Below are 26,338 nucleotides of genomic sequence, written 5' to 3' on the forward strand. Positions count from 1 at the left end.
TGTCGAGCTACGGGCTGGACTCAACTTGCTGGTTTGTCCTGCTGAAAGGAATCTGAGCGGCACCCCTATGATGATGAACCTTTGCAGCTCTGACATTTGGCTTCGGCCACTCCGATTTTTCCCACTTTTGACATCAAAAGTCTCAAACTTCCCACCGGAGCAGAGGATCCCACAGAGGAATGACACTCAAGCCTGACACAGTCGACAAGCCCCTCTTTGAAACCAGTCTGTAGCCTGGCCTTCCAACAGGCTCATCAACAAGGGCTTTGTTTCCACAAAAAGGACTAAGTCCAAAGGTCTACTTTCTACCAGGAGAAACCTGGTCACTGTATCTGACCAGCACTCCATCGCGGTCAACCTTAACATTTGACTTAGATCTAGTCTAGAGCGACCAGATACCTGCATTTAGCTCTTTAGGTTTTTTGCCTCTAGATCTATTTAAAATGTTTTAAATTCATATATTGCGATTTCATACATCAGATGTTTGTTCTTTTGGAGTCTATTTCTTTATATCACAACAATAAATATCTGGGGGTCAAAGATAGAGAAGAAAGTTTGACAGTAAGAACCACTATACCAGACAGTAACAGTGAGAGATAATAGTTGCAGAGTGGTCGAGTCGAGACTCAAGGGTACCAGGAGGGAAATATTGTTCCCATCAGAAGCCACACTGTACCGCCCTTATTATCATCATATGGGATCTCCTTACCCAGGAGGCAAGACGGCCGGTAAACATTACCGTGACCGAGATGTAATATGAGGTATGAGAGCAGAACAGAGAAGTGTGGTAGTGGCTAATGAAAAAAGCAGTGTATAGTGATTTGGAGTGAAAAAAGTGAAGGGTACTAAAATTAGGTGAATGGGTGGTAAAAAGAATTTTAATAATAACCCCCAAACCCTAAGGTTAAAAGGCAGGTGTGGGTGCAGGTTTTAAATAATAACCGCACTTGTTAGTGGTCGACATGTTTCAGCATATTGTAAGATGTTCTTAATGCATTCCTCAGGACCTATATATAGTACACTACTGCTTTCGAAAAAATTAATTAAAAGGTGTCACCTGAAAATCCAGGCGTGCTCAACCGTATACTGTCAATGAAATGGTAAGGGATCCAACATGTAAAACAAAACAACAAACAGACAAACAAATAACACAAAGCACGTTATTATTTGTATTCATAGTGACATTGCAATATGTTCAATCATACCTGATCGTTATTTCGGGTATGCACTCACCCTTACGTGTAGGCTGAGGAGCTTCACCCCACCTGGCTGCAGCGCAGGTAAAAGGAGCACCGCTCTGTGAGAAATCACATAACGTTTAATCGAGCGGTTAGTGATAAGACACTAACCCATTTGAGTAGCAAAATATACTTTGAGATGGCAGGTTATCTGAGTCATTTATAACCAGGCTGGGCGTAGGCGCCGTATTCTGTCATAACTCAGGAGCAATGACCACACAGAGGGGATAGGTAGAGCAAAAGGGCCGTTCCACGTCAGTTAAAGTCGGGAGACACTGACGGAAATCGCTTCATATTTAAGTCGCGGAATAGCATCTAACAGCGTGTCAGTTACAGAAAACGCACACAGGAAAAACCGCTATGTATTGTAAAGCAGCGTACAGAGTGGAGAAAAGCGCTGCATATGCTCGATGTCAGGCTGGCCTCTGGCGGCAAATACGAGCAGGGCGAGGCAGCCGAATGTTACGCATAATGCGTTGCATCATGCATTCACTCACCTAACCGTCGGCGTCTCCAGGCAGTCTTCAGTACTGCTCGGGGGGGCGCCGACCGCCGAGTGAGCTAGTGTTTTGTGTGTTTCACGGACCCAGCGCGTTGACGAACAGTCACGTGACAGTGAGACTGCTGGGAGTTGTAGTCCACTCCGAGTAATGACTCTATAAGATGAAATATTATGGTTCTGCCACAGTCTAATGTAGGTCCTATGTGATGTACCAAGATGCGCAGTGGTTTGTAAATGATTGTTAGTAGTACATTACTTGAATAAGGCCAAAACGACATAAATCTTGTGAAGTGTGCACATATGCGCAGTAGATTGTAAATGGATGTTAAATTACAGACGACAGTTAATACTGATGATAATATGAATGCGCTCTGCCAGGGGATTATGATGCGCTATTAGTACTGGCATTTCTTGAAGGGAAGCAACCTGGTTTGATAAGTGCCCTGATGTGCGATGAATTACCAGTAACTGTTAGTGAAGTGTGCACATGTGCGCAGTGGATGTTAAATTACAGACGACTGTTAATACTGATGTTAATGTTAATGCGCTCTTCAAAGGGATTATGATGCGCTATTAATACTGGCATATCTTAAAGGGAAGTAACCTGCTGTTAGTAGGCAGTGGAGACAGATTTCTAATGGGTATATGTTTTCTTATACAGTGCAAAGGTATCAATGGGAGGAACATGATGATTACGACCAGTCAGAGGGACATCCAGGGTATGGGTTCGTTAAGGCCCTCCTTGTCACTGTTGATGCGGTATACCCATTTCTGTTCTATCTTGAACAAGAACCTGCTTATATCTGCGCATGAGTCTGGAATGTGCGGTTGTTCAAGGACTGTCCAGTAAAAATCTTCGGGACCGTGGCCCTTCTCCAGGAAATGTGCGGTCAGTCTGGTTGCTTGCTTGCGGCAACGCACAGTGCTTTTGTGTTCCTGGATACGTGTGCGTACCTTTCTAGTAGTCATACCGACATACCGTAATTCACAAGGACATTTGATCAGATATATCAGGTTACTGCTGTTGCAATTAGTAAACTTGTTCTGTGTCCATGGGCGATTAGTGCCGATGTCAACTTCTGTGGATTTATTAGTCTGAGGGCAGACAGAACAATTGCCACATGGGTGGTGACCAACCACAGCTGGTAAATCCCACAGGGTGCCCACTTGTCTCTCTTCTTTACTGCGTGGGCGTGTGTGAACCAGTTGATCCTTCAAGTTGGGTCCTCTTTTGTATGCAAACATGGGCTGGGGAATATTGTCACCTCCAGTTTTTAGGATGGACCAGTGTTTCTTTATAATTTTCTGCAACTGGTTGGATCGGCTGTTGAAGGTATTTACAAAGGCAATCCGATCTGATTTTTCTTTCGGAGGGTTGATTGCAAGAAGGGCATCCCTATGGTTGTTAGAGGCCCTCTTTTTAGATCTGCGAATGATTTTCTTAGGGTATCGTTTCTCCTTTAGTTGTTCCTCCAGGTTTTTGGAGTGTGTTTCGAAAGACTCCTTCTTGGAACAGTTTCTTTGTACCCTTAAGAACTGGCCAAAAGGTAGATTGTCCCTCAGGGCTCTTGGGTGGCAACTGTCATACCGCAACAATGCATTCCTGGCCATGGGTTTGCGATATAACTCAGACTCGATGCCGGCTGGGGTTGCGTGTAGTCTCAGATCAAGGAACGCCAGTGAAGTTCTACTGTGCTCGATGGTGAACTTCAGATATTGGTTTACACTGTTTAACCAACCATGAAATGATATTAGTTGTTCTTCAGTGCCCCGCCACACTACCAAAATGTCATCAATATAACGTTTCCAAACGTGTATTGATGATAGGTATGGGTTGGTGTTGGTAAAAACACTCTGTTGTTCAAACTGGTGCACATATAGATTCGCCAGGCTCGGCGCGAAAACACTGCCCATGCTGGTCCCGGACGTTTGCAAATACAACGTGTCTTCAAAACGGAAGTAGTTTTCTTTCATCGCCATTTCTGCTAATTGCATTATAAATGGTATTGGTGTCATCGATTGATGGTTATTCTGCTCCAGAAGTGCTCCCACTACTTCTAAGGTCTCAGTTTGAGGGATCGAGGTGTATAGGGATTCGACATCGAACGATACTAGGATGTCAGTCTCCATATTGTATTGTATCGTCGGCAGGAGTCTTAGGACATCTTTGGTGTCTTGGAGAAAGGTGGGCATAGCTTTAACCATCGGGTTAAGGAAGTGGTCCACAAAAGTTGAAAGGGGTTCTAATACTGACCCAATGCCAGAAATGATAGGCCTCCCAGGTGGTGGCCTTGTTGGCTTGTGGACTTTGGGCAAGCAATAAAAGTAAGGAATTGTAGGGTGTTGTGTAACCAAATATTGTCCTTCCTGTGAGGTTATCCATCCCTCACTCGTGGCTTCTTCTACTAAGGCACTTATTCTGTTTTGTAGACCTTCAGTAGGATCCGATCTCAGTGGTAAGTAGGATTTACGGTCACTGAGCTGTCGCAGACACTCATTTCTGTACACTGTAGTGTCTAAAATTACAGTCGCTCCGCCTTTATCAGCCGGTTTAATGGTGATGTTTTCGTTAGCGGTGAGTGAACGCAAAGCTTGCTGCTCATCTCTGGAGAGATTCATGAATGGCTTGACATCTTTTTTGTATAAGTCCGTGACATCCTTTTCAACAGCCGTTTAAAAGGTAAGAACTTTAGGCGGTAGTGTGGCACTGGGTGGATTAAATGAAGAAGGTCTCTTCAGACCAGTGTTAACGTCCATGGAGATGGTCTCCAAAGTAGTTGTTTTCGCAAAAAAGTAATGCAACCTTATCTTCCTGAAAAGCTTGGAGAGTTCAATTTGAGCCAAAAAAGGATCACCTTTTTGGGTAGCCACGAATCCCAAACCTTTGTTCAGGAGAAGTTCCTCATTGGTAGACAAGGTGTGTGAACTAAGGTTTATCACGAGGCCGGCTGGTTGCTTGTTCCCGCAGCGTCTTGGGGGACTTTCTTTATTACAATTTTCTCTCTTTCTATAAACTTGGAAAGAATTTTCATTGTATTTGTGTTTCCTACTTTTTAACTGTTTAGGCATACTGTAATATGCATTACATATTTCTCCTACATTAAGCCTGTCTGCTCTGTGCCATAGCTACCAAGGGTTGAACTCAGGTTTAAATTATTCAGACCTAACTGAATTTAATAAATAATAGTGCCCTTATTACTTGAAGAGGACTACCAGCCACTTGAACTAACAATCCACTTTTTTACACAGTGTCTAACCACTCCTTATGTGGGGAAAATATGCTATGGGTGACTTTTAAGATGTTTACTGGACTTTTGCGTAGTATTAAAGTAAGACATTTGCACATAGTAGTTACAATTCTAGCTTTTGTTGCTGCATAATTTATTGTCCCCTGCCTTTTCCCTCTTCATCTGTTTATATGTGTGCACTTCTCTGGCTAGCTAGTTGGAAGTGACACTTTTGAGTAAGGGATATAGGATGTGGGAGGGTACAATGGATGGTCAGAGACATAAACAGAACAGTATCGCATGAGACATAAGGTAGAGAAGGGGTTAGAAATAGAGATTTTATAGAAAGATCTGTGGGGTAGGGAGATAAGTAAAGTAAATAGAGAAAGACGGGTAGCAGGAAAGATAAGGAGAGGTAGAAACAGGAAGATGTATGTGGAGAACTAGAAGCAGATGAATAGGTAAGGTTTAGAGTGCAGTTCAGAGAGGCAGAGATAGGGAGAAGAAAAATGTGGAGAGAGACAGAGGAGTTTCCAAAGGGGTAGGTAGAGAGATATGTAACTTAGATGAAGGGGTTTATTAGAGCGAGGAAAAGGCAGTGAGAGGTGACATAGACAGAGTGATTTGAGGAAAAATACAGAGATGTAAGGTTTAGACATAGCAAAATGAGAAGAGCTGAATAAAAAATGGGTCAAGTAAAGACAATAATGGAGAGGAGAGAAAGGTAGGAAGGGTGAAGGTTAGAAAGAGAAATGTGAAGTCAAGCGAAAAGAGGAAATGGAGGGACATACATGAACTAGAGAAAGAAAGGTAAGATTTATTTAGAGGTATTGAGTTGTGAGATAGAAAAACAGGAAGATTTTGTGGCATCAGAGAAATTCATAATGAAAGAGCTTGTGGGAGATAGTTCAGGTGGAGGGGGTGAGTAGAAATTTAAAAGGAGGTTCCGATTGAGATCTGTATTTGTGAGAGAGAGAGAAAAGGAGAGTGAGAGAGGGGGCAATGATGATTATAGTAAAAAATGGATAGAGGTAGAGACATAATTGTAGCCAGAAAGGAGCTGTAAGGAAACACGTTTTTTGGAGGTTTTCTCCACTTTTTGCCCCTATTTGGGCTACTAGCTGCTGTTTTTTTTTAACTCTGAAAGCACATTGAGGCCTGCTAACCAGAACTCAGTGCCAGTGTTCTTACCCATTTCAAAGTGTATGTCGAATTGGCTATCCTCAATTTTGAATACTGATGCACTTAAAAGTCCCTAGTATACCGTACCAAGGGTACCTAGGGCATGTAAGGCAGAGTGTACACCCCGGGCTTCTGCACTGATTGTGCCACCCTGTGTGTGACAAAGGGCAAAATGGCTCCCAGCCTGGCACTGCACACTGGAAGGGCAGTTGTCACACTGTCAGTTCGATATTGCAATTACCATTATTGGCAAAGCCATCCTTTCCCTGAATACTATATGTAAGTCTCCATTAAGGAAGGCCTTTAGACCCCTAAGGCAGGGACCTGTATATTGTATAGTGGGACATGTATGTTTATGTATGTCCTTGCAGCAAAACCACTCAAGTGTTTTTTTTTGCTGTGGAAACATTTACAGCCCTGTTGTAACTGGCCTCTGTCATCTTGCTGTGTCTCATGGTAGTGAAGTGTGGTTCGTGGAATCTACCTGGAGATTCTACGATGACATGCCTTTACCGGAGATCGGTTGAGGAGGACGGCAGGCAGGGATCCCTGTCCGATTGGAGAACCTGGAAATAAACCTTATTCTACTTACCTACAAGCCTCATTCCGTTACTTCGTTTTGGCGACGTTTGCCTGTAACCACCAACCTTCTTCAAGTCTCCATCGGCAGCGGATGAATCCACGGCGTCCAGAATGCTTTTTCACATAAGCGCAACAATGGCCATTCTTCATGCGGTCACCTGATTTTCCTCTGATGTTACATTTTCTCTCCCTGTGAGGTACTGTACATTTATATTTTTCTTTGGGTAGTTCTGCGCTTGAGCCGTTAGCGCTCACGCCAACGTGTGTCTTTGTGCTCCAGCCTCTCGTGCAGTTGTTTCACTTCACATTGCATGGAAACACAACGGGACGCTAAGCCTCACTCAGCATTGCTTGCAAACGTAACATGACGCTAAGCCTGACTATCTATGTCAGCACGTCAATGTGACTCCATCTTGAAGCTCACCTATACTTCGTGTTGGGCCCATACTCTTTTTGATTTTATCGGCCTGTTAATATTACGATATTGCAGTTTAATGTGGCGCTTTTCCTATGGTGATCCGCACACCTTATTTTTACCTCCAATACTATAAGACTACCATTGTATAATTTGTACGGTGATCTGCACACCTTCCAACAGATTACTTATGATCTATTTCACGGTGATTTGCACACCTATTCACGTATTCTTTCATTACTGGCAAACATGTTATGGTGATTCAGGGATTTGCACACCTTTTCACTTATTCTTTTACTACTGTGCAGACACATAATGGTGATTTGCACACCCATTTTTCTTGTTTTTTTTGTGCTAACATTCAACGGTGATTTGCACACCTATGTAAAATTTCATCATTGGTCTCATATTTTTATGGTGTTTTTCACATTTACCTGTTTTTTCTTGTATTATTGTGCTCTTACCAACTAGTATTCTATACACTTTGCACACATTTTTTATTATTTTTTTTATTTAGCCATTTGTTGTGTTTTTATTATATTTACTTTCTAGCAACATGGCTGCTTCTCAAACCATCTTTACTCCACCATCATTTTTAGCCGAAGGGGATACACCTGACATTGAATGGGATGGGTGGATTGCCATCTTTGAGAACTATCTGGAAGCTATCGACAGTTTCAGGTTCCAAGCATCTAGGAAAAGGGCTATTTTATTAAACTCTCTAGGTAAAGCTGGCCAACATGCTTTCAAATTTCTACCTGAAATCAATGGTGCTGATGGTGAACCCATTGATGATCCCTACATTGAAGCTAAGCAAAGACTGGCTAAATACTTTGGTAAACAAGTTAATATTATGATGCAACACCATAAGTTCTATACAGTTCCTCAAAAAGAAAATGAGACAGTTGATCAGATGGTTACTTGTTTAAGAGAACTTGCTCTAAAATGTGACTTTGGCACCATGACCGATCAGTTAATTCGAGAGCAACTTATTGTAGAATGTAAAACTAAGAGAATGCAAGAAAAACTTTGGGCGGCAAAAAATCATTCTTTACTTGAAGCAATCACCATCGCCAAAGTTGTAGAGTAATCCGATAAATGAATGCAAGAAATGCGTTCTTTGGAACTCAAAAAAATGACTCTGTGAAAGTTGTTTCAAAAAAAGAAATTATTGTAAGTAGTGATAGCAAGACCAAACAGTTTTTGAAGACAAAACCAAAAACATCTGTTGATCATGAAAGTAAATTTAAAGCTTGCTACAGATGTGGTAGTGTGAACCATGCCGCAGATTTTTCTGGTTGTTTTGCAAGGGATAAATCTTGTAAGAATTGTGGGCAAAGGGGCCATTTAAGTGCTCTTTGTAACAACACTAGAAAAAACAGAGTTGCCTTTGTTGATGATGAAAGTGTTCCTCCGCAAATGTCTTTATGTATTGAGGATAGTGTTGCTGGTACTTTACAAAGACCTAAAGCAACTGTTGTTTTGAATGGAGTATCCTTATCCCCTTTGGTTGACCCAGGTTCTATGCTTACCATCATTCCGTTTCGTATTTTTAAGGAATGTTGGCCTGATTACAGACTATCTCTTCCTGATGTGTCTCCAAAGGGTTACAGTGGTGAAACTATTGACATCAAAGGTGTCATGGAAACTAAATTTGAATTCAAAGGGAGGAATGCTACTGGAAAAGTTTATGCTTCAAGTGATGGACCAGCTATTCTAGGATGGGCACAACAACATGACTTACACATTATCATTGATCCTAGATCTCCTGAGCATGTTTTGGTTATTGAAGACTATCCTAGTCTTGGTTCCATTTTGTCCAAATTTCAAAATATTTTTCGTCTTGATTTAAGGAAACTGTTGAGATACAGACATGAAATCAAACTTAAGAAGGATGCCATTCCTAATAGACACCCATTGAGTAAAGTTCCCATTTCTGTTCATGAGGAGGTCAAAGAAATGTTACTTGACATGCAAAAGCAAGACATTATTAAACAGATTGAAGTCTCGGAGTGGCTTTCTCCGATCGTCGTCACTAAAAAAAGGATGGCAAACTTCATTTTTGTGTGGACCTCAGATCCTTAAATAAAACATCATTGTTGATAACTTCTCTCTCCCCAATATTTCTGAGATGATTTTATTAATGGATAAGGCAAAGTATTTTACCAAACTTGATTTAAGATTGGCCTATCACAAAGCTGTTTTTGCATCGCAGTTCTAGGAAATTAACAGCTTTTCTTTTGTTGGAGGGTGTTTTTCAATTTAAGAGGTTACCTTTTGGCTCAGCCTCAGCCACTAGCGTCTTCCAACGTATGATGCATCACCTTCTTAAAAATTTTACCAACGTTCATTACTTTCAGGATGATGTACTTATTACCGACAAAAACCTTGCAGAACACAATGTTTCTTTAGATAGTGTTTTGGATGCTTTACAAAATGCTGGTCTTACATTAAGGAAAGATAAATGTCTTTTTCTAGCCAAAGAAGTAGATTATTTGGGTTACACTATTTCTGAAGCAGGTATCCGACCCAAGGAAGATCTGTTACAAGCTATTAGAGATGTAGCTACACCTACTACAAAAGATCAATTAAAGTTCTTCAAGGGGTGGATAGAGTATTATTCGAAGTTTGTAGATAATTTTTCACACAAAACTGAGGCTTTGAGGACATTGTTGAGAAATGGTGTACCGTTTTCTTGAGACACTCTGCAAGAAGACGCTTTTCAGAATATCAAAAATGAAATTATCAATGCTGGGATTCTCACACCATTCGAATTTGGCAAAGACACCTTTATAACAGTAGATGCCAGTGCTCATGGGCTTGGGGCTGTTTTGTTTCAGATCAAATTGGGTGTAGAGAAACCTGTTGCTTTTTCTTCGCGTACACTCAATAGTTCTGAGAGAAACTATGCAGTTATCGAACGTGAGGCTTTGCCTGCAGCGTGGGGTGAACATTATTTTCATACATATGTATGGGGAAACCATTTTACTCTCAAAACAGATCACAAGCCTTTGATCAAAATTCTCAGCCCAGGTGTTGCTGATAAAGGTTCACCTCGTTTGATGAGATTTGCATCAAAGTTACAAGAATTTACGTACAATACTGAATATATTTCTGGTTGGAAAAACGTTCAAGCAGATTATTTATCGAGACTTCCTGTATCAGCAAAAGATTGTTTGAATTTTGATGACGAAATAATTTGTGTGGTGGCCAGCATTGAAGATGCATGTGTGGATGAGTTTAGATCCATTACCAAAGAAGAATGGCATTAGGCTTTAAGGGATGACTCTGATTATCTAGTTCTATTTGCTTAGGGTGGAAACGCGAAGGTTTAGTGAAATCTTCTCTACGCACTTATGCAAAATTACAATAAAAACTTAGTATTGGAGTTTCTGATGATTTGATTCTACGAGGTGAAAAATTCATTCCTCCCATTACACTCAGAAATAAGTTATTTTTACTAGCCCATGAAGGACATCTTGGTCAGACCAACACTATTAAACAACTTTAAAAGTAAATTTTGATGGCCTGGTCTTGATGAAGATACTAGACGATGGGTAGAAAGTTGTTCTTTGTGTAGAGAAAGTGAGAAACGATTAAAGATCAGTTCAAAAAGTATGGGTTCCATTATTAGTAGTTATGGGTTACCTTGGGAAAAAGTCTGTCTTGACTTCATTGGTCCGTTAGAATTTGTTTCTGGTGATTTACGTTTTGCAATGGTTATATGGATGTATTCTCCAGAAGGCTTGAGGTAAAATTTCTACGGAATATCACAACTTGTACTGTCATGAAAGTCTTAATTCTATTTTTATGAGAGAGGGTTTTCCACACACTTTGATCACTGATAATGGCACACAACTAACCTCTCATGTCATGCACAATTTTCTTTTGAATAATGGTATAAGGCACATGTGTACTTCTCTGTATAACCCTCAGGGAAATGGTATAGTGGAACGGATAAACAGAGTGGTTAAAGGTGCAATTCAGTTCACGTTACAAGGGCAGCAGAATGTTCTTAAGTGTGTACAAGATATGGGTTGGGCTCACAATACCACTGTAAATAGCATCACTGGAGAAATACCTTTTATGAGAATGAGAGGAAGGTTACCCAAAAATAAATTGACACCTTATTAGATGCAGGATTGTGGTGCTACAGCTACAAAACCAAAACGTTTTGGTAACATTAAAGTTGGAGATTTGATTAAAATTAAGTGTGGTAGAAAAGAGAGTGGTCCGAATAAATTTTCTGACCCTATGAAAGTAAAAGAAGTTCATAAATGGCATGTTGTCTTAGAAAATGGACAGAAATGGAATTTCCGAAGGTTAGCTCTGTATATGAAAAATTATGAAATGTCTCATAATAATTCTCATTCTGAGGTTGATTCACCATTTGTTGTCAAAGAAAAGGGTGTGGGTGGTGTTAGTGATGTTGCTATCAAGCAACCAAGGTTGCGTCAAATTCCAAAGAAATTTCATGATTTTGTTATAACCTAAAATATTGTATTTTTATTGAGTATGATATATTGTATTGTAGGTTTATGACACATTTCTATTTTGTTCTTATATTTATACCTTATTTTTTATTTAATTGTTCGCTTCACAATGTACCATTGTCTGTTTTGGTTTTGATTATTTCTGTTGTTTTTTTTTGTTGGAACGAAAGGAGATATGTTGGGCCTGGCCTCTGTCGTCTTGCTGTGTCTCGTGGTAGTGGAGTGTTGCTCATGGAATCTACCTTGAAATTTGATGATGACATGCCCTTCCCGGAGAGGCGGTTGAGGAGGACGGCAGGCAGGGATCCCTGTCCGATTGGAGAACCTGGAAATAAACCTTATTCTACTTACCTACAAGCCTCAGTGATGAGTGACAAGTTTTTTTTGGGCTGTGGAAACATTTACAGCCCCATTGGCTAATACAGGTGTATGGGCTGGCACCCCAGCCTGGCTATTTTTTTAATCAATCAATCAATCAATCAGGATTTCTATAGCATGGCTTGTGACCCGTGAGGGTATCCAGGCACTGAGGGCTGCTGCTTTAGGTGGATCAGTTGAACAGCCAGGTCATGAGTCCCATTATGACATCTGAATGAGACTACCTAACTTGGAACTGTAAGGTATCAAATTAATCAGGAAATTAAACCTGACTTGATGTCCAGATTGAATTTAATGTCACTATTAAAGTAAAGCAAGTTTTAGAAAGCTGACACTCTGAGACCCAGCTTGTCCAGAATCGTCACCTGGGCACTCACCCACAGACAGCAATATGTCAGTCAGGGGAGTAACCTGAACAACTTTGAGTCTCTAAAAAAATAGAAGCCCGCTACAGGGAGAAGTGTCACCTCCCCTTGCAGGAAGCCACTTGTGGTGTTAGCCCAAAAGGCGAGGTTCAAAGACGAACCTGCCTTTGGTGGGCAAATGGCAATAACACTTCTGAGGGGCTGCCCTTTGTTAAGGTAGACAGGCTTGAGACAGGGATATAGAGGGAAACCCAGTGCCGAAACCAGTTTTCCCGTGGGCGTTTAGCTCCCATGTAGCCACACCTCTAGGTTGTGCTACCAACCTCCTCACATTCGAGAAGAGGTTCAGACATCTTGCGAGTGGACAGAATAATGCACTCTGAGATTGCCAGAAAATTGCCACCAAGAAGGATGGGAACTGGTAACCCATGAGCTACTGACTGTGATGTCCACTTGAGGTCCTTTCCCGGTTTAAACATAGCACCCCTGGCACACTGAACTTAAGTTCACATCAGAATTGGAACATGGACCAAAGAAGGACTGTCCTAATGCACTTGGACTGCATAAAGAGAGGCTGCACCATCTGCTGGACTGCACCTGCTACACTTTTGGGCTAACAAGGTTAGGACTGTGGCTGTTGCTCCTGGCTCAGGGAAATGTCACTCCCAATACTGAAGTAGTAACTTCAAGGGTGAGTGGACTGGCCCTCCGGAACAGCACCAGGGATGTTAAGGCAGAAGAAGCTCAAACTAGTGAGTTGGTAGCCACTTCGAAGGAATCACACGGACTCCTGCTGGAAGCCCCAAGAGACTGATCCTCGATGGCCAAAAGTTGCACCAGAGTCCACTGGACCCGACAGTGTTGTTAGAGTCCAGATTGGTTGCCCAAGAGAAACACTAGCCCTCGCTAAAGGATTTAGCAAGGACCATGGTTGCAGCTGGTCTTTCAGGTCCTCATCGAGGAATTTGAGTGACCCCGACTTCTCTGGCCAAAGTTTCCCAACATGGCCTGGGGACCGAGGAATCCCCACAATGACTCCCTTGTCAACGCACCATAGCTGGAGCATCTTTGAGCCTCTTTTCATTCTGTATCCTTGGCATCACGATCACTCTAATAAAGTCTACGAGGGTTGTGACATAAAGTTTGGAACTGGACTGGAAAACTCTGATGGCCAGGTAACAGTTCAAATCTACTACATTGCCCCCCCCCCCTTCCTTCCCCCAGACCTTCTTCCTGTCAAAATGCCGGGCCGATGTATCTGAACTAACTTTTACAAACTTTTAAAAAGTTTACAATTTTCTGTTAATCAATTCTTGTTTGCGGTTGAAATTAAAAGTGATCAAACCTTTAAGAATCGGTATTCCTGGAACCATTTGGTGGATACTGCTCATCAAAGACTCTTAAAATTCATAAAAATATAATCTATTTTTATAAACTGGTGTCATGTTTCTTTCTTGTTGTGTGGCTTTCTTATTATGATATTTGGTACTCTTAAATGCTTTACACTAAGTTCCTTTTGTTCATGCCTTTCTGCTGGAAAGTCTAGCTACGCAGGGTTGAGCTTAAGGTTGTTCAAACGAGCCTGACTGGACGCAAGGAGCAATATATTTAGAGAAGTGAAGCAAAGGAAGCATAGATAGAGCAATAAAAAGAGTTGGTGGAGAGGTGAAGTAGTGAACAAATCATAAAGTAAACTAAAAAGCTAGGAAGTGAGGGAGAGAGGTGGGGTATAGTTAGGTGAGGGAGTTCGAGAGATGTGGGGTAGAGAACCAAATGAGTTAGAAAGTTAAGGGCAAGTGGTGAGGTAGAGCACGGGCTGAGAGAGGTGTAGGGAGAGGTAAGATATTGAAGAAATGGAGAGAGAGACTGAAAGGTACGGTGAGGATAGAGTTGAGGTATGTGAGAAGTGAAGCAGATGGAGAAGCGATACTGGGAGGTCAGATGGATAAAGTGCAATGAGGTGCAGCGAGAAGGATGACATAGCGAGAGAGAGAGAGAGGGAGAGGGAGTTGAGAGGGAGGGAGGGAGAGAATCAAAAGTGATTGACATTGATGTAGGCTCAGAGAGTGATAGAGAGAGGGCCAAGGTCATGAGAGAGAGAGGAAGAGAGAAATTACGTTGATTAAATTATATTGGGCTTAGTAAGAAAGAGGAGAAGTACACAGTGGTGAGTTAGATAGTACTGAGTTAAACACAGAGGATGAGGGTACATTATTATAAAGATAGCGAGAGAGGTTAAGAGAGAGGGTTAAGACTGAAGAGATGGAGTTGGCCTAATGGTTAGGGCGGTCGACCTTGCATCTGGGGAACGGTTTGAGTCTCGGCAATGACTCTGAACATCAGGATGATTCTGGGCAAATCACTTAATCTCCCCGTGCCTAATAAAAATGAATGTGCACTCATGTAACGCAACTGGTGCTATGTAAAGCGCTCTAATACCCGATTCGGGTCAAGTTGGCGCTATATAAAACTCTGTAAAATAAAAAAGAGGTGAGGTGAACTAAGGAGAATGAAAGGAGAAAGAAAGATTATTTGTCAAATGAATTGGCACCACCTGCCTGAGAGTGTGAGGGAGAAGCCTGAGCAACCAAGCAAGCACATTAAGTTGCAGATTTAGTTTTAGCACAATACAGAAGAGCAGCTAAGTTTGCTTGCTGTGCTGGGTTGCACATGCGGGAGAAAGATCACAGAGCCATGATAAAAATGGCCTTCTGCTGCCCACTTCTTCTCCACTGGTGCACCAACAGACTGTGTAGCATCACCCATAACCTTTCACCAAGGTGCAGAGGTGTGTGTGTCATGTCTATTTAAGTATTTGTACTGAAAGCATACCCTCCTAGTACAAACTGCTGTGGCTAAAATACTTCTTAAACATTCCACACACTGTATATGGGCTATACATGCATCACACCTGCAATGTGTGAAGTGTTTCTAGAAATGAAAACATGTCTGAGCTCCCAAATGTCTTTCCCCTCTGGTAATGGGAATTGGGTCTGCCCACCTTTCGTCTTCACTATGCAACTTAAATCTACACCTCAAAGTAAATGGAAAGGATTGCTCACCATGTGACTAACTCTTCTCCAGTCCATTTAACCTTCCAGATTGCGTGGTCTGTTGGACAATCTGCAGATCTCACTAGAAGTGCATTCAGGTGTGAACATTTCCTGATGTAACTAACATGTGGGCGGACTGGTGTAGACACTGACTGTGCTCATTAAGTTAACACCATCCTGCCTCCCACATTCTTCACTGTGACTCATACTAGCGAGGATCAGTCATCGATTTGCTCTAGCAGCCGCCATGACATGGAGGCTGCGCACTCCTTTCTAGTAACGAGACAGGACCGACAGCACTTCATTGCACCAGATGGACATTTTGTTTCTTGGGCTAATTTGCATACAAACTGTGAAGACGGCCTTCTGTCAACAGAAGAAACTGTGAAATGAATGGAGGCATAACAGACTAAAACACAAAATAAAGAATACCACTCACGGCGAGGTGATAAAATGGCTGAGTGTTGAGCCAACACTGCAGAGATCTCTCTGAAAACTAGAGGATCGAACGCTAACGGGGCCAGCTTAGCCTTCCATCTTTTTGTAGGAAAGAAAATTACTTTAGCAACAATACCTACTGCACTGAAGTGGTGAATGATAATTCAGTTTGTGGTGTGCGTGCGACAGAGGCACAACTAGAGCCAAATTTTGGGGGGGCTAAGAAAAATTTTCGGGGGGGGGGGCTGAACCTTTGATCAGTAGGCAGAGTGGAGCTGCAGGGCCTCCAACAAGGGGTGAAACAACAGCAAGGCCTAATTAACATTCAAATGGTCTTTTAAAGACCTGTTAAACGTTCGGGTGTGGCTCTGTGTGTGCCCGGTATCTGTCTCATCCCGGGCTGCCAAACACGACGGGGGGAGGGGGGGGGGGGGGGGGCTGAAGCCCGGTGAGTTCAATGGGTGTTGCGCGCCTGGCGTGCAACAAATTGCCAGTAGCAGCCGAGGTCCGTGCAGGTAACAGCAGTGGGGCCAGGTAAGAGGGGATTTCGAGGGACGACTAAGAGGGAAAATTCAATAATTAATAGTAGTACTACTAGGGGATAGAATACCAGCCAAGCTGCTATCAAGCTAAACTTACAAATCAATCAAAATAAAGTGTTTGTGTGTGAGTGAGTGTGTGTGCACATGGATGTGTGTGTGTGAGTGAGTAAATCAACCGATGTCTTCTAGAAAGAACCTAAGTCACAGCCAAGCCAGGGGAGGCCAATATATGAGCTGTACCACTATAAGTATTGTTATGGAACTATAGTTTCAGAAGGTTGGATTGATTTGGACTTTTATGGCAGGAGTACACTGCAAAAAGTGTCCACCAAGCTCTGCTATATCTAGATCCAGGAGGGCATCCAGGTGCCCGAAAGCAGAGATTAAGCTGCCTCTCCTAGTGGAACCCTTTGACTAGCAGCCAGGCTAACATCGGGCCATCAGTAGGAGCTCATCAGTCAATATGTTCTCTTTAGGATGGACGTTCAAACATATTTCTTTTCCGCATGGGGCTATCAAGGGAAGCTTGGCTGGCCCATATATGAAAAATATGAATCCCACACAAGGGGAGAACATTCCCAGCATGTCAGGATTAGTCATTTTTATGTTTTTCAATTATAAACTACAGCTTTGGAAGTTTGTTTCTGAAAAAACAAAATACATCACTGTACATGCACATTAAACATGGTACAACTATAGGACCGCTTTAGTGCCTTTAGCTGAACAGCTGTGGATATGGCTCTGCTGAAGGCACAGGGATCTCTGGCTGCCTGGTAGGGATCTCCAAATATGGCGAGTTGTACACCATACGCACAATAAGGGTCGATATGGCTTTAACATTTTCAAATACTTCACATTAGTACATAAGATGTAAAGTTCATCTGTTTTTACTGTATATAGTGTATAATCCCTCTTTTTAAATGGTCTTTTTATATTATCTTTTTATCAACTTTTTTAAACTGCTCACAGTTATATGTAATGTCGAATATTTAATCCCCAAAATATGTGTTATGCTTTTATGATATTTTATATCGAATAAAGTACATACAACAACAACATAAGATAGTGTCAAAACATTGAGCAGCAAATAACAAAATTAATATTTTCTGACCATAAACGTTGAAAGGTTAATGGAAGAAAATCCCCCCACCCTACTAAATTACTCAACTGAAACTGCATGCATGCTGTTTTTCTAAATACAAAGGTGTGGTAAGCACTTTATTTATTAAATAACAATGATCTCCCCGGCTTAACAAAAGTGTTCGGGTGAAGTCCATTAAGTTAATGAAGATAATTAAATACTTCTTCTCCGCAATGATGTTAGTGGTGCTACGGTGTCAAGTTGTATGTTGCTTTGATTGCTTGTTGTACATTTAAACTATCTTGGAAGAGTTTCAAAGAAAACATGCTTCAGAGTTGATATTGACTATGTATAACATACTTGTTGGTGAATGTTAATGACCTATAAAAATGTGTAAATGGATTTAAAGCTTTGACTTTCTTTGACTATCACTAACAATGCAGATGCTAGAGACTATGGGCCATTGATTTTCTATTTATGTTTCACACATTTGTAAATAGTTGTACAGCATTTTTTTAAATTTTTGAATTTGCTGCTGTGGCAGAGATTGCATTGCCTTATTAGTTATCCCATTGGTAAGTCTGCATCTTTATATGTTGAGGTTTTTACTGTTGCCCTTAATATATTATGAAAAAGAACACATATGCTTTTATAGCTGTTTGGAATTTTGATGAATGTCTACAGTATTATAAAAATGTATACATATCATTTATAGCATAGCAATAGATTATGGCTCTCATTGTCGGGTCATTATTTAAGAGCACAATAGCATGTGTAATTTTAAGACATTGTTTCAAAACTCTATTATGTGGAACAGGTGTACAAAATTTTTAATTTTGTAAGACAGCCTTTCATTGGCGATGATGGTTTGCAAATCAACTGTCCTATCTTAGGCATATGAAATAGTGTCACATACCCCTTACAAAACCTATCAATATAGGCGAAACATCGTTAGACTTTGGTTTCTGCCGTGTGAAGGAAGTTTGCACCTTTGTAGCACCTTTGTAGCTTTTTTTTTGCATTTTTCGCACTTTAATGAATAATACTTAATTTTGTATTTTTGCATGCCTACTTGCTGGTCTTAAAATTTTGCAACACCGGATGCTTATTTTATGAACAACTGAATGAATGAACCTGATCTTCAATACCTAGTGTTTTTTATAACATACATGGTAACTGCCCTGATTTTTTTAGCAGGACACTGATTTTCTTAATCTTTGCTGTATAAAGTAGACGAGAGAGGTGCAGGTGCAGGTGGTCAGCAGGGCCATGCAGCAAAGGCCTAGCCAGAGAATTGTCCCATGCCCTAGCCAAGCCCCTTTCGCCACTGGTGCGTCACTTTTAACATGGAAAAAAGTGACTGTTGGAAAACGAGACAGTATCTGTGAGGCCTGCACAAATAACTTGACTACATTTGGCCTTCACTGGGAACCAAACATCCAATTGTAGCCCCTGACTCTCAGAGGGTAGCGCTGCAGAGCAGTCTAAGTCTTACTCAAGGGAGGGGGTGTGGGGTAGTAATCACCATTTGCAGATGCACAGAAATAACACTCAATAATTGATTGTCCGGTCTGTACTTTGCTTTATAAAAGTAAGAGTACATTTATTAAACACACACTACTCAATACTATGCACCAATTTACAAATATACATAAGCTGGATGATTAGAATGCATTGCAATTGCAGCACCTAAAGGCATCACAGATGGAATCACAGGATTACGCATATACAGCCAGACACCCTAGCAGGAATTTCTGGCAACATAACTCCGCTTTGCTTATGACATCACCTTACACAGGTACTCCATATTACACATGTGACCTTCTGTCCCTCTAAAAGGAACAACGTTAATAAATGCATTTTTGGCGCAATTACACCTCTTCACCTCCAGGGGATGCCCTTCTCCAGACATCCCCAACTCTGCCCTTCACGCTGTAATGCACTTCTCCATACACCCCCAGCCGTAGAACAAAAGTTCCAACCCAGGATGTGTTGAAATGCTGGCTGAGCCCTTGAGGGGTTATTCTTTTCAAGTCCCGAGGAGACTTAGGGAGGGACTTTTCTTTGCTGTGCTCGGGGAGCCTGCAATGATCCTGCAGCTCCCCCTGCACCCCTGCACACAACTCGTGGTGACCCCGTCCTCCTGGGGTCACCACACACAGAGAAACAGTGGTTTTACCCTTGCAGGCTGGTCCGGGCCTGCAAGACATTCTGGGATCGGTTGCATGTTAGAGCAGTCGCTCCCCCGCCGCTCCTGGGAGAGACGAGCTGTCCTTCTGACTGGTGCTTTGCTCCTTGTTCCTTTCACGGTGGGGGCCGGTCCCACCCGGACCCCCAGATAAGTGTTCGGCTCGGGGAGCCCACCCCTGGCCGCTCTTTCCGTTTTTCAGGGCCTGGTCCCATCGTGCCCCTCGCACGCACTTCCTTCTTTGTTCTGGCTCCTGGTCCTGCCCGGGACCGCGCATGCCTTCACGGTGGAGGGCAGCACGGGGAGCTCACCCCTGGCTGCCCCTGCCGGCTCCTCGCCCTGCCAGCACCCTTGCGTGCTGCCGCAGGAGCCGGCACTTGTCTTCTGGTCTGCCTGCTCCTGCGGGCAGACACAGAGGTTTCCACTGGTCCAGGTGGACCTTGGGGGAGTGCGATAGCACTACCCCCGCCTCCCTCCAGCTTCGGGGCCTGGGACCCTCCACTCCTTCACGGGGAGCACGCGGGCACTCCCCGTCTTGAGCTTCTTCCGGACCCGGGATGGGGTCCCGGGCCCCTCTTCCTCCTTCGGTGGGAGCGCACCTGCGCTCCCCGTCTTGTCCGTCTTCGCCGGGGGCCAGGGTGGGCTATTGGCATGCGGTGGGGAAATCTTCATGGGGAGCGCGACGGCTCGCACATTGATGGCACTTCACACATACTTAAGATAGGCAGCTTTTCACTTCGTTCAGTCCCTGTTTAGGAGATATGCATTTGCTGTAAGAATGTTAGATGTGTTGGTCTTTCCTAGTATTTACACAAAATAAATAGCATTTATATAGTGCTGACTTACCCTGAGGAGGCGTTGTAAAATTAAAATATCACTATTTTTTCTTGTAAAGCACTATGGGTAGAGGAAGTTTGCATTGACAAAAGGCAACATTGTTTTATGTGTAGCTTACAAAAGTGTGAATCTTCTGCCGAAATCAGGAGGGTTTCCCTGTATACTCGAAATGTGCTTGAATGTACTCATGATTGACATGTTAAACATATATGTGAGGGCTTAAGATCTGGTGTCACTTCTTATGATGTCACACACTGTGATGTCACTTGCATACTGATTAAGTGGGTTAGTCCCCCCACTTCTTTTTTTAGGACTTGTGCCCTGTCACTAATGCTCCTACATTCCTCAATAAGAAAGGAACTGCACAGCCTGCTGACAGTCGCTTTACCTGCCGGTGGAGCTCTACTCCAAACCAACCCCCAGATGCAGAAAAACAACTGCCTTCACCCCAGGTCTTTCAGGCAACTATGGCATAAATGCTCCTTCTTGAGGTTCTATTACCTGTCATGACCCAACCAATGTTTTATATCCGGGTCTGCACTTCGAAGGTGAGACTGTATCCAAGATCTTTGTTGTGTACATCCTCTGGGCACTGTATCTTCAGCTCCTTTTAATTTTTAATTATGCTTTTTTGATGTTTAAATGTTTTTAACCCCTTCGACGCTCATGACGAGCTCAGCTCGTCATGAGTTACGCCTGTCGTACGCTCATGACGAGCTGAGCTCGTCATAAACCGCAGGTTTTTTAAAATCTCAGCGCACAGCAGGAAAACGCGTAGCGCGCATGGGGTAATGAATAGCAAGTTTCCTTTTGACTGCTTTGGAGTGTTTGTAGCCCTGTAAACATTCATGGATACAAACAAAAGCAAAGGGAATTATGGCTCAACAAGCAAATTGTGCCCCGTATGAGTCACAGGCTTCAAGTGTAGTGTTAGTTTGCTGTCCATCACCTGTGCATTATTTTAATGAATGTTTTTGTTGTATTATATTATTCTATACTGTAAAATGTGTATAGTGCTTCATACCTCCGATTTGCTTTGGGTTTTGTGCTCCATTTCAGAGGCTGCAGTTGAAATAATGCTTGATGCAATGATCCCTATAAGTGAAGTACTTAGGGAAAGGCGTGAGATCCAAACACGCTCTTCCGGCATGGTTAAGCATATGTCACGTCACATAAACATGTGGTGTTGCAGAGAGCTTGAGAATAGATGAGTTTCAGCACACCAACTTTTCAGATTACAAAATGGTCATCTTCATCATGTGATTATATGTGTGAGAAGAGCTACATTTTTAGTGCTGTGTGGAATTTGAGGTGGTTCCTAATTCTTATTATTCCTGTAAGGATTACATTCCAAGTTTGGCCCTCTGGAGTCAGATTAAGCGTCTGCCAATTTGCAACTTTTTGTAGGAATGGATAGACAAAAGGGAAGCCAGCATGTACATAGTGTCAAGTCTCTGTGGCAAACTAGAGTGAAGAAATATATCAATAGCAGCTGAAAGGCAGTGGCGTAGCTAGGAGGTGGGGGGCGGTCCGCCCTGGACAGCACTTTTTTGGGGGTAGCGGCACTTCACATTTGGTGATCAATTTCGGTGAGTGCAAGGTAAGTGGTTATCTTTTTTTAAATATTATTTTCTCTTGTCGTCTCTCGACTCAAAGCCCCCCCCACCCGGGGATTCTTCAATTTGATTTTAGTGATTGCACTTTGGGGTTCGGCCACTTTTTGTTAAGGTGCTTAGTGGAGGCAATGGACTGTAATGGGAAATGGTTGTAAATGGCAGTTGTGAGTCCAAGGTAGAATTGCACTTGTTTGGACTGTGGATGTGGCCTAATGGCTAGGGTGGTCGACCTCAAACCTTGGGAACCAGGTCGGGGTCTCAGCAGGGATGCTCAACATCTTATACTTCTGGGCAAAACACTTAGGGGTTTATTTATAAGTCTATTGCTCCACTTTTGCGTCACTTTTCCCATGTTAAAAGTGAGGCAAAAGGGGCGCAAGGGGCTTGTAAATCTGCCCCTTAATCTCCTTGTGCATTTAAAAAATAAATGTGTCCTTGTGTAATGTAACTGGTGCTTGTGTTAAGCACACCAATACTTTCGGGTGGAGTTCGCAATATATAAAACTTGAAAAAAATTTGGTCAAATGGGAGATTTCACGAACAGAGAATGTTTACCTGTGTTTTTTGTCAAAATTTTATTTAGAGGTATTTTATAGGCTGTGGGTTGGTTTCCGTCAGTGTGGGCAGCATATCATCACAACACATGATACATTTTTTAAGTTGAGGTATAGTTTATTAACAGTCATATAAATCACTTATACAAATTAAAGAAATCAATGCAAAGAGAAAGTATACAATAAAATAAATAAAAGAGACATTCCAAAGGAAATAAACTGCAGATATAACCAGCAATAATGAAATATGCAACAATTGTTAATATATTGATATACTAAAAGATGGTAGAATATTTGTTAATAGAAAGTAGATAAAACAATGAAGGGAACTCAAGGAGGTTTAGCGACTTCCTGTTGAAAGGGGGATTGAGGCAAAGAGCGGAGAGCACATGTATCAAAAAATGAGATGACTGGATCCCACAACTGTTTTCATTTTGGAGCCAAAGCGAGTGGATAAACAAACGTTGTGTCTAGCCTATGGTTGTAACATACAGCGTACCACCAAGCCTGTTACGAGAGTTTAGTGAGATCCTTCCAAGCCTTAGTAATCTGCTGAAAAGCTACTGTAATAAGCAGGTCAATTTTTTTATGCTGAAAGTGCAGGGATTCCAAATGGGGGAGATACTACCTAGAAAAATATGAGATATATGAAACGGGTGTGTAGTGGAAAAGATATTATTAATTTGAGACCACACCTTAATCCAAAACGTATGAACCGGAGTGCAATTGAAAAGCAAGTGTAGCAAATCCGCATGAGGTGCAGAGCAGGTCCAACATATATGTGACAAGTCAGGGTATCTTTTACTGAGAGTAAGTGGGGAAAGTGAGATCCCATTATAAATGAAAAACAAAGTCTGAACAGTATTTGATGCCCTGGAGGACTTCCGTAACCTTACCCACAGCCTATCCCAAAACTCAGCAGACCATGAGAGACCTATGTCCACTTCCCATGCTTCCCCCACTTTAGTCTTTGTGCGTGGTGATGCTGGAGCGTGTAGTAGAGAATAAATCTTGGACGTCCTAGTCCCTCTGGTAAGTAGAGTGCGCAATTGAGATATGATAGGAGACTCCTGAGGTACAACACATGATAAATGATGAACAAGAAGTGAATTCTAAATTCTAATGTAGGGCTTTCATTGAGTATGAGGGAGAGTAAAAAAAAATTCTTAGATCAGTGTTGATATTCTATATTCATGCTTTATCATGCAAGGTAGGCAGGCAGATCTCATAATCCGTTGCTTGCTGTTTTTTCAGATTGTTTTGGACGATGTAATTATTTTTACGGAAACATTTCCCAGAAAAGCCCTTTTTCTTTTCGCCTTTATCTCGCTGACCCTGTAGCAGCATTTTCACTTAAGGTGCAATAGCATTGCTTTCACATGAATGGGGCAATTTCTAATATGTTTAGTGGTTCTTTGAGCTGAATGAAGCCAGGCAGAGATGATCATATATACATATACTCAGAGCATTAATACAAGCTACCTCCAGGGGCCGTATTACAGTAATGGCACCTTTAAAAAGGGGCACCGGGTGGAAACAGGGACAATGTGCCCTATTGCTGATAATTTGCTGCCCTTATATCTGCCACGAACTTGCACTGCCTGTGAGCAGTGAATTAGTGAAGGACAGTTTGTATGATTGGAGCATTCCGTCCACCCTTCACAGTGCAAGCGGTAGCCATCTTGCACTTTCAAGGGGGACAGAGATCCCCCTCCTCAGGCTGGGGGAGTGAGTGACTGCACCACCTGCAGGGGATATTTGTGTTAGTCCATGGGACCCCTTTTTGCCCTCTTCAAGGGGACACCCTCAGAGGGCATAATATGGTGCAGTGTTTCCTCATTTCATGAAGCCACGCCCTCGTGCAAAAGAGCAAAGACACATTTAGCATGATAATCAGACCCTCCGAATGGTGTGACTATGCACCACTTTCAGACACACACATGGGGAAAAGTGACATACCGGTGGCGCAAGGGGCTTGTAAATAAGTCTCACAGAGTACTTACTTACACACCTGCAGTGGCTCCCGCCGAGATGGGCAGGGGTACGGGTCTCCGTGGGTCGGTCCAGTACAAACTGCTTCCTTCTGCCACTCCTCTTCGTATAACGTGGAAACACCTTGATCGTGACAACCACAGAACAAGGTAAGAATGATTTCCATAGGATGCTGGGAGCCTTCCGGAGCCAGAAGATGGAGTCAGCGCCCTCACCAGCCTTGGGGGGCAGAGAGTGACTACCAGGAAACGGACCTGGGACCATATACACTCTGACACCCACTAGGCGCGGTCCTGCTTCAACAAATGAGTAATTAATTTTACACTTGAAGACATTATTTTTTTTGTATAGCACTGCTTACCACACACTCTAAACTGAAACAGAGCACTATCAGTGTTTTAATATAAGTGTACTAGAATTCGGGGAGGTATTGTCCAAGGTCACAAAGTGACAGCACATGGAGAAGCCAGGATTAGAGTACCAAGTGGGCTGTTTTTAAACTCTGATGTAGGTGTTAACCCACAACTGCTGCAAGACCACCCCAGTGATGGAACAGCGCTACACACTTGTCATCTCATACATGTATGTGATTTACTTGCTACTGTTCCAAACAGTGACCTCCGTGCATTGAAGTGGGCAGTAGGAAATTGTCCCCATATTGACAGGAGAAGTATGTGAGCGGAGAGGTATGGCCACCAGGGTAGCCAGGGATGTCTCTGGGCAGGGGCAGACTGCCAGGAAGAGCAAGGGGAATGCCACCGTCCTTGGAACATTCCCTGCTATATCCACACCAAATGTACCAATAGGCAGTTATTCATATAGTGCTTTGGGGTCTCTTTCCTTGAAGCGCTGGTAATTGACAGAGAGGAAACTTGCCATATATAGTTTAAAATAATGAAGTAGTTTGCCAAGAGTTACATTGTACACGCTAAGATTCAGTAAATATCAGGACTTGACACGTCAAAAGGGCTCATTTAACCCAAGTTTACAACAATCAATAAAGGAAAATAACAATTTTCAGGGCGATTTGCAAAACTGGTGCAGTGAATTTTACAAAAGGCATTTTAATCGACTGGACGATGCAGAAGTGACATTTGCACCAAGTGATTAGTGCAAAGCACAATTATTGCATCTGTTGTGAGGCAGCGCACCTCGGTTTTGCACTGGCCAGTCGGAATTTGTCTAGGTGCTACACCGAACGGGTACGTGCAGTGGAGCAGAGTCGGCATCTCGTAAGTAGATGTCGAGCAGGGTAAGGCAGTGTACAGGGCCGGACTGGGAACCAAAACCGGCACTGGCAAAGTGCTCGGCCGGCTCCGTTCATCATCTCCTTGTGTGTACAATTCCTGCAGCAGCAATGCGTTAGTTCTGCTTGGCTTTGCTCCAAACAGCAGAAGAGATGCATCTATTCCGTTGGATCCTCAGAAACAGGAAGAGCGCCTTACGGTCACTTTCACGAATCCAGGCCTGGGTGGCATCACTTGGCAGGGTAGACTCACATTTGACAGAGTTCAAGTAGGTGCAAGGTTGTTGAAAGCCTGTTATGTCCCTGAGGCATCAGATCAGGTGTGTGACTATCTTGGGGAATACATAAAGCCCAACTGTCAAATACGTCCAGAGACAGGCTTTAGGCACAAAGTGGCTAATGCAAGAAA

This window comes from Lissotriton vulgaris, chromosome 11 (assembly GCF_964263255.1).
Source record: "Lissotriton vulgaris chromosome 11, aLisVul1.2, whole genome shotgun sequence".
NCBI lineage: Eukaryota > Metazoa > Chordata > Amphibia > Caudata > Salamandridae > Lissotriton > Lissotriton vulgaris.